The 10,238-nt window shown below is 43.6% G+C and overlaps 1 pseudogene; it reads left to right on the top strand.

The window, feature by feature from the left end:
• The first annotated feature begins 9,255 nt into the window (after positions 1-9,255).
• Positions 9,256-9,561, top strand: LOC106697893 (annotated as a pseudogene).
• The last annotated feature ends 677 nt before the right edge of the window (positions 9,562-10,238 follow it).

Here is a 10,238-nt window from a genome sequence, read left to right as displayed (position 1 = left end):
AGAATCACCTGGGAATCTTTTTAAAATCCTGATTTCTGGGCCTCATCCTCAGGAAATTCTGTTTCTTTGTTATGGGGTGGGGCCACAACATTAGTAACAAAGAAGAAGAATTTCCGGAGGATGAGGGCCAGAAATCAGGATTTTAAAAAGATTCCCAGGTGATTCTAATGTGCAGCCAAGGTTGAGAACCACTGTATTAGAGGCTCCAAACAGCGTTCAACCGCCATCAATTGTAAGAGGAGGCCCCAGCCCACGGCCTGCGGACGGGTCTGGACACATGAAAGTGGAAGCGGAGTCTATTCTGCACAGAAACAAGGCAGGTCGGGCAGGAATCCTCCGCTCTTGTTCGTGGAGATGGGAGAGTTGGGGGTGGACCTTCCCGGTTACACTGCGGTACTGTTTTTCTTCCATGAGCATGAGCGATACTCTCATTCATACCTTGTGTTCTATATTTTTTTAAGGAAGAAAAAAACTTTTGTGTTTTAAAAAGCATGGTTTTATTTTAAAGAGGGGTAGGTTGGGTTCCGAAGCACAGTAAAATTTGAAAAATTGGAAGCGTATGGAAGACCCAGTCAGATTCTGGCCAGGTTCAGAGTTAGTGAATGTTTTGTAAGGCGAAGTAGATGTGTCCCTTTTGATGCTGGCAAGTCGCACAAACTCACAGGAAGCTGAGTGCTGCCAGCAGGAAATTCTGCCAAATGGACTCAATGAATTATAATCATTTGTAATCAGTTCATTAATTAACTGGGCACAAAAGGATCTTGTAAAGAGTTCAAAAGTATTTTCCCAAGTAGGTTGAAGATACCCCTCCCACCTCACTTGCTTACATGGACACTTCACTCAACAAACCCGAATTTTATTCAAAGAAAAAACATCCCTTTCAGTCTTATCTGAATTTTCCAAATTTCCACAAACGATAATTAAAAAGGATCCAAATGAATAAACCTCTGGTGTAAAATAGGAAAAAGCAAAACAAAACAAAAAACTCCACAACCCCAGACTAAAACCAGAGGGGTAAAGGGAAGAAATCAAACAAGCCTGCATAGTCATTGATCACCAAAATGACACGGGTTAAAGCAGAAGAAAGGACGAGTTTCTGTTTTCAGGCGCTTACGTTTTAATCAGCGATTTACAGTGTAATTACCAAAAGAAACAATATTGGCCAACTGTCAGCGTTTGGCTAGGATTGCTCTTTCTCCTTTCAGTAGTGGCTGAAAAAGAAGAGAGATGTTTCCAAATTCTGGGCCCTCAAGCAAAAAGTTTTAGAAAGCGGCTTTCTAATCATTCTAAAAATTACTCCTGAAAAGGAAAAACCCAAACAAACTGCCCAAGGTAGGCGAGCTCACTGTAGCAGCATACTCAAATATACTAGTACAGAGAAGCAAAAGAAGATAAAAACTACCTGTAATCCTACCGTTAAAGATAAACTGTTCATTTTTTTACATTTTTCTTGGATTTTTATATGCATGTATTTGCCTGTGTATTTATTTGCCAAATAGTATTCCACATAGTGCTTGAAACCTTTTTTTCTCTCTTAAATAACAAGTCAGCAGCATGTTTCATTGGCAATAGGTAAACACTTATTCATGAAGTATGTCACTTCATAGTTGTTTCATAATTGACTCAACCAATCCCTGTTACTGCCATCAAAGATAATGCTGGAATTAGGTCTCATGGTTGCGTCTTTGTGTACATCTTTGATTATTTCCAGAGGAAATAACACTAGTGGGTGAAAGAACATAGCATACTCATTTATCTTCAGTTTGAATGACATTCAAACTAAGCAGTGTGGCTATCGAAGTCTGAGAGATTAGGCGTGGGGTCTCAGACAGATTAACTGCTAAGTCTCAGTCTGAGTATATGGTGGAGACAAGGACTGCTAGGTGGCTAATTGGGAAGTTTCAATGAAAGGATACATGTAGGTGTTCCCAGCAACTCAGTGCCAGGCACATAATAGATGCTTCATAAATGTCAGGTCCTTTCCTTCCTGGGGGGGGGGGGGGGGGGGAGAAAGAAAGAGAGAGAGAGAGAGAGAGAGAGAGAGAGAGAGAGAGAGAGAATTGGCAGGAAGAAGGGATGGGAACTGAGAAGGAGGCCTAGCAAACAAAAAATGTGGGTCTACATGCGTTTTTATTTGTTTGTTTTTTACAGCTAGCCTAGCTGAGTGTCCCCAGCCTAGCATGGAAGCTTACTGTGCATTATTTCAGCCCCCCCCCCCCCCCTCTGCCCCTGGGGGTTATGAAAGGGTAAAACCCCCACACAGGGCAGAAGAGAGCTTGTTTACCGGAAAAATTATGTCTGGGCTTGAAAAGGAATTTCCCCCCCGCCCCCCAAACCCTGATGAAAAAGAAAAAGGATGCTGCCCCCAGGGCGTGGGGGAAGCATGCAAAATGGGGTCCTCCTGGGCAGGGTGGGTTGGGGAAGGCTTCTTCCTAAACCACTTGCACACCTGGGTTCCTGTGCCCAGGGGACAGCCAGGCAAGATCTTTTCCTGGCCCCAAAGCCCAGGCCCGCTTCTCTGGAGACACCCTTTGGGGGAAGGGGTCTCCTAAGGAGGCCTTTTACGCGTCAGAACGCGTTTTTAGTCCAACGCGGGCCTTTCCTCAGAGGGACCCTGCGGTTTCAGGATGGAGAGATCTCAGCGCGATGCGGGGGCTGTCAGTGTTAAAGGGTTTATTAATCATTCAGGCAGCTCTGGTTTCTTCCCTACCCTTCCTTCCAACAGCTATTTTTGAGCATGTGACAGGCTAGGCTGTGTCACACACTGAACCACCATGAGCAAGACAAACAAGCTCTCTGCCCTCTTGGAGCTTATGTTTTGGTTTAAAAGACAAAGAAACCCAAGCACACAAATGCATGCCCAGTTCTGAGGTCACCAGGAGCGTTTGCAATGGGTGGGGTGGTCAGGAAAAACCCCTCCTCCCCAGGGACAGTGATATTTAAATCCCGTTCTCTTTGTAAAGTTTCTTTTTGGTCCAGAAATGAGCACATCAGTCACTAAATCACTAGAGGAGATGGATGCTTTGGTCTATTTTAGTAACACAAACTTACATTTATTGAATGCCTACTATGTTCTAGGCAGGCTAACAGGCATATTGTTGTACCTAGTCTTTTTGTTAGTTTATGGAGAGAATGAGGTTAACTAACAACCATCTTCCATATATTGACACACCCTTGACACAGGAATTATCTCCAAAAATTTGATAGGTTTTCTTAAAATCAAGCTAGAAGTAAGTGGCAGAGCAAAAATCCTCGCCCAGCTCTGCTTGGCTCCACCAGCAGTGTTTTTCTATGACAGCGTGTCCCCTCCCTTTCCCAAGAGCTGAGAGAGAGGCTCTTGGCAGCAGGTTGCCCTGTGAACTTGTTTCACAAAAGGGAAATGGTTTGATTTAGAATTTACCTGGATGAGTTTCATGCAAATGACAAAGGCCTTTTACTTCTGCCCCACTGGAAAGTCCTTAAACCTTGAATTTCTCCCTGATTCTCTATAACCCTTCCCCTGGAGGAAAGAATTGAAGGAAATAATCTGATTGGGTCCATTGGTGTTCACTTGTGTTGCCAGAGACACACAACCCAGGTGCCTCCCTCCCTGCCTCTCTCTCTTCTTCCCTTCCCTGTCCCCAGATTGGGTTGAATCTCATTGATGTAACTGTCTCATGTTTGCATTTGCCTCCCTGGCCTGGAACTCATCGTCGTTACAGATTCAAACAATAGCCCTGCACTCTGGTTTCCCTGTGATGGCAGTTTTGGAAGTTATTACCATGTAACTACTAGGAAACAGAAACATTGAGTAGAAAGCATGGCATTGTAAGGAAGTGCCTGATATTTTATCATTAGAAATCTGTTCAAAATATTCTGTCATAACACAGATGCCCTTTGAAGAGAAATGCCTTGAGTGTTTCCAGCTAATAACTTAAGGATGGATATCAATAGCATTTACATGTGTACGACACTTCCCAAAGTACCTTAACTTATATTAAATTCTGTGGTCTTCCCCCAAACCAGAGGTTCTCAACCTGTGGGTCGCGACCCCTTTGGCAGTCGAACAACCCTTTCACAGGGGTCGCCTAAGACCATCCTGCATATCAGATATTTACATTACGATTCATAACAGTAGCAACATTACAGTTATGAAGTAGCAACGGAAATAATTTTATGGTTGGGTCACAACATGAGGAACTGTATTTAAAGGGCCAGAAGGTTGAGAACCACTGCCCCAAACCATGAGATGGGTCACAAACCATTATTTTCACTACAGACAAAGGAGCATGTAATACCTATCTGTAAGGATAGATAAAAAGTGACTGGTCCCAGGTCACCCAGCTGGTAACTGATCCAGCTGAGACTCAAATCCAAGGTTTTGAAAGTTGAGGTCAAGTACTCTTTCCAAACACTGTTTAATTCTATGGATCAATTGGTCAGGGCCTTATTCCAGAAGAAACAGGACATGAGATAAACAGAGAAGTGAAGATGTGAGGATTGGTTTACTAATTCATTTATCAATTTAACAATTTATGGAACACTGTCACCTACTGTATAATACTATATGAAAACCTAAACACCAGGAGAATAATGCTTGTACTAGTATATGGCAAAGACTTGCTAGCATTTTCTTCTATTCCCTGGCTCTACGGATCAACTACATTTCCCAGTCTCCATTGAGGTTGCATTTAAGCTAATGGAACCTGAACAGAAAACCTGTTCCTCCCTGCTCTTTCCCGTTAATGCAGTTGAGCATGGACAGCAGGGAAGCTCTGAAATTATTTTGCTCCTGTCAATTTGGAACACCCATTAGACACAAACTTCTATTATATTAAACCACTGAATATTTGGAGTTTATCTTTTATAATGACTGGTGTTACCAGAGCTTCTTAATCAGGTTGCAGGAAAGAATTAATCCCTAATGCCCTAAGGCAACCATTGTAGGAAATGAATTAACTTCTGTCCTTTGCATCTAACATGGTGCTAGAAAATAGTCACTCACCTAATTTTCCATAGAGTTTAATTCTCTTGTGGAACCTCTGTTGAGAAAGGCTGGATACACTAGAGCAATCCCTGTCCTCCAGGGATTTACCATAATCTAGGTGTGAAAATTGGACAATTGTCCAAATCTTTAAAAGGGAATATGAAGAGAGAACTCCTTTGACTTCTCTTCCTCCTTATGACAAGCCTAGGAAAGAGACTAAAGTATTATTGCCATTTTACAGATAAACAGATTAGGAAATTGAGCAAATGCTCAAGGTCGCTCAGCTAAGAAGAGGTGGAGCCAGGATTTGAACCTATGTCTAAGAGACTCTTGCTCATGCCAGGAGGGATTCTGTTTATGCCACTGTAAAATAAGCAAGTTTAATCTAATCCACAATTCTCTTTAGGGTACCCACAAGGACCAAAGGGCCCAAGACCTTTCTCAGTTTTCAAGGACAAAGATAACACTTCCCTCTGGAGAGGATGGGTCTCTTTCTAGCATCTATGGTTTTGATTACTCCTGAGGTTACAGTCTCTTCATCAGAATTTTTCCACCTGGGGCCTGTTTATAGGAAAGTGGTAACAATATCATTAAAAGCCATTTATAGAAGTGAATGAGTAAAAGCAGGGTCATCCGACATTCTGACTTTAAGAAAAGTGGACTAATTTATGAAAATTTGGGAGGTGCGATTAGGAAAGCAGAGGATTGTTAGTTTATGGAGAGAATTAGGTTAACTAACAACCATCTTCCAAAAGCTTAATTAAGTCTCTCAGCCCTCAAGTGAGGCCAGGAAATAATTGATTGCATTTCTGGTGGGAGAAGTGACAGGGGAGATAATTTGCCTGTGGCCAGCCAGGGAACCAGCATCTGTCCTGGGATTAACATGTAAGATTTTCTGGCTCTTTGTTTAACCTTTGAATCTGGAATGCTCAAGGCCCAGAAGAATTTTGTGTGTGTGAGAACCCCAGAGCAGGACCGTCAACCAAGAGACTCCATGAGAATAAAATACCAAATAATTAAGGATTCACTCCTTAGTAATTTTCTGTCCTTCAACAAAGTAACACAGATAACGCACTGCTTGTGGGAGTCAAGGCCACACGGGTTTATTTTAATAAGTGCAGGCACTTTTCATTGTAAGGCTTGCTCGTCACCCAGTGATGAAAATATTTGGAGACCTTATTTAAAACAATGTCTGGAACAAACTAGAGAGAAAGAGAGAAAGGAAATGGGTGGAAAAGAAAAGAAGAAGGAGTTACAGAAGAGGGAAGAATGCATTCTAGAAGAAGAATTATTAAATTCACCAATTATTGAATGCTCATTCTGTGCAAGGAATTTTTCAAATGCTTCCTTACAAGAATGCTACACGGAAGGCATTTAATTACTTTATAGGAATGTGGAAACTGAGGCTTAGGTGGGAAGCATTTTGTCCAAGCTAAGCGGGGACAGGATCAACATTAGAATCCAAGTTTGAAAGCGTGTTCCCTTAATGTGTAAAACGAACAAACTAACAAACAAATATACAAACAAAAACAAAGCCAACCCAGTCCTGTCTGCCTCCTGCGTGTCTTTGCCTTTATTACTCATGTAGAACACTTCACTTCGGACACTTCCGGTTTCCCCCAACCCAGCAATTCTCGGACACCAGCTGCGTGTCCCACAATTTGCCTCAATTCTGATACCATCCACTTTAGATACCAATCACAAGCAGTAGGCTCCCAGGTTACCCACAACTTCCGTCTGACTTGGCTACAAATCAAAGGATCTCATGACCTTCACCCATTGGATTTGATTAATTTGAGAGAGTGGCTCACAGAACCCAGGGAAATATGTACTTAGATTTACTAGTTTATTATAAAAGGAGAAGAAAAAAGAATAAAGATGAACATACAGAAGGAAGTGATGCACAGGGGCAAGGTGTGTGGGAAGGGGTGCAGAGTTTCTGTGACCTCTCCGGGTGTGCCATTCACCCTGCGCAGCCACCTGTTCACCAACCTGGAAGCTCTCTGAACCCCAAACTATTAGAATTTTTATGGAGGCTCCATCACAGAAGAACGATTGATCCTTAACTCCATTTCCAGGTCTTCTCCCTTCTCGAGAGAATGGGGGGATGGTGCTGGAAATCCCAAGCTTCTAATCATGGCTTGTTCTTTCTCGTGCCTACCCCATCTAGGAGCCAACCAGTAGTTCACCCAGGGTCAGCTCATTCTAACAAAAGGCACTCCTCTCACCCAGGAAATGACAAGCTTTTCAGGAGCTCTATGCTAGGAACATGAGGCAGAGACCAATATCTATTATCTTACACTCAACCACTGTGCTCTACTGCCTTCCACCTACAGATTTGACAAGAAGAGAGGGGAGAAGGGCCTTTGGAATTCATGTGCTTGCATGTGTCTGTTTTTCTTTGCTCAACTGTAAGCTCCTTGAGGACCAGAAACAAGATTTCATATCTTTGTCTCCCCAGAGCCTAAAGCAGTTCATGAAAGGCAATACATGTTGCATGAATGGACATCTGCAAAGGCTGAGGATCAAATATCTCACCTTCTCGTTGAATCCTGAAGTCATCGTTGGTCTCTCAGGCTCTCAAAAATGTAGGTCAAATGAACTTGCCTTCCTCCATCTTCCCCACAGCCAACTCCATGGGCTGAGGAAGTCCAAGGCTCTCTCTGGACTGTCTGCGAATTCTTGGGTTCAGGGACAGCCTTGTGCTCTCAGCATCTCCCTCAGCCTCCCCACCCCTAGGTCAGCCTGCTGTTCCTGCTGTGCATTATGAATCTGATCCCAGCTCCATCACTTGCCAGTTATGTGACCTTAGGCAGGTCATGTTTGGAATCAGACTCAGTTTCTTCTTCTATAAATGAAGGTTATGATTTAGATGAAGATGGCAGACTCAAATGCCTTCAGGGTCAGGCAAGTGTTGAGAATGAGGGATGCGAATCTTTAGTGAAAGATAATCTTTAGTGTAAATTATGGCCAATGGGAAAGGGTACCCCTGCCTTCTACTACTACTCGTCTTCAGTTGATGGTTTAGTATGGGAATGAGGGCTCAGTGTGGTCACATTTCCAGATTTTTTTAAAAGATGCAGGGAGTGTGGATTTTTATGTGAAATCTTCCAATTCTTAAATGTTGGCGCAAACATGTTCAGAAACACAGAGAGCCAAACTTAGCATATCTGTGTGCCGAATTCAGCCCAGGAGCCTCGAGGGTGCAGCCTCTGGGCTGGATGATGTCCAAAGTCTTTGCCACATCGGAAAGGATTTGGCCTAGCAACAGGCTGTCCCTTCAATCTGTACGTTTTTGGCTCTCTGTACTGTTTCTGCTACAGTTTAAGCAGAGTGGACGAGGGCTTAAGTGTAACCGTGTTTATAAACACCCCGAAGAATTCCATATGGTATGCCGAATGTGAAGTTGGCTTAATTTGAAGAGATTAAATGTACTCAGCCAATTTCAGAGCTGTCTGTTTTGTAAATCAATGCGATTTGTCAGTGGCAGGCCAGGAAGGGATGAGCTTTGGGAAGTGCAGCTGGTGTGACCAGGAAGCCCAGTGGCTGGAGCAGAAGAGGCAAGTCAGTGTGGATGCCGCTCTCCTGAACTCACATCACTTCCTCTCTGCACTACACATGCACACATGCACACACACGCCACACATGGACACAGTCCCCATGCCCCTCCCCCACTTTGATTTAGTCTCCTGCTTCTTAATTTGAAACTTATCCAAATGAAAAATACTTCCTTTATGCAGTCAGGGCCAGATGGGGAATGCTTAGCAATCTGGGACCAGGTATCTGAACTGATGGTGGCAGAAGCCCTCAGTGAGGAACCCAAATGCTGGGGATGCAGACCCTTCCTCCTCTGGCATCCACCACCTGTAGGGGCTCAGATAATCATGCCCCTCTTCAAGCTTCTGTTCTTATCTGTAAAATAATGGACATGAACTTGGATGTCTTAAGTCCCCTCCAGCAGTAACAATATTTGCAATCTTTGATCTCCCACGAGGCAGATCACTCCTGTTCTCTCTTTTAACATTGTTTCTGCTGCAGAAAATGGATAGCAAAATCGTGGCCCACTCACCACTAAGTATTGTTTCTGCTTCAGAAAATGGACAGTCGTGGCCCACTCACCACTAACTATTGGGTAGTGGGCAGCATGGAAGCTGAACTGGAGATTGGAAAGACTCATGAGGCGACAAAAGACCGGTGATGGACTGAAAGACAGACCACTTAAACCTGAGCCACACGTTTCAGGTTTACCTCAGATAAACTTCTGGCCTTTCCGGCGGTGATGACCTCCCCACGACAATATCCCTCTCGCTACGGATCTCCTCCATCCCGCTCCAGACGAGGAGAAAACACAAGAAGAACCGCCTGGTGCAGAGCCCCAATTCCTGCTTCATGGATGTGAAATGCCCAGGGTGCTATAAAATCACCACCGTCTTTAGCCATGCAGAAACGGTAGTGTTGTGTGTTAGTTGCTCCACTGTTCTCTGTCAGCCAACAGGAGGAAAGTCAAGGCTTACAGAAGGATGCTCCTTCAGAAGGAAGCAGCACTAAAAGCACCTCAAATCAAGATGAGTGGGGAACCATCCAACAAACACATTTTGGATACAAAAAGAGATAAACTTCTGTAAAAGGTAAGGGGATGTTACAGTAGTAGCCTACTTCAAGGTATCAACTTCTCTATTGAGTTCAGGTGTAAAAAACAAGAGGAAGTTCTTTTTTCCTGATCCCTTTATTCGTTGTCTACTAGTGACTAGCTAGGAGAGCAAGTCCAAAGCTGGGTGGGCTATCTCCTGGCTGGGAGGAGAAGTGGAGACTGGGTTATAGGGCTCATGGAGGTCAGAGAAGAAGGCATGTATGTAGGGAAGAGCATCTTCAGGGTGGTGGGGGTGAACCTGGAGGGAGCCTGGAGCAGTCCCTGGGGTGGAGTGCTGACTTCTGAGGTTCAGTGTGGTTGAGGTTGCACAGTTCATTCGAAGAGCCCAGAAGGAGATGAACACCATGGTACCACCAAGAGGGTTTACTAATTCAATACTCAAGTAAGCCATATGGTTTTGAATTCTCTGCTTCCAACATCCCATTTAAAATTTGTATATATATTTTAGGTTTAGTGGGAAGGAAACCTAAAAACAATATTTCCTTCTGATTATGAAACTAATAAATAAAAGTCCCATGCATAGGGGAGATGATATAAACGTGATGGTGTAGCCATACTGGAGAAAACTGTGCTGTGGTAAACTATATGTAGAGTGTGATACTGTTTACATGAAAAAGAAAG

The sequence above is a fragment of the Myotis lucifugus genome, unplaced genomic scaffold, assembly GCF_000147115.1.
Source record: "Myotis lucifugus unplaced genomic scaffold, Myoluc2.0 scaffold_112, whole genome shotgun sequence".
Classification (NCBI taxonomy): Eukaryota; Metazoa; Chordata; class Mammalia; order Chiroptera; family Vespertilionidae; genus Myotis; species Myotis lucifugus.
This window is presented reverse-complemented; position numbering and strand designations above follow the sequence as displayed.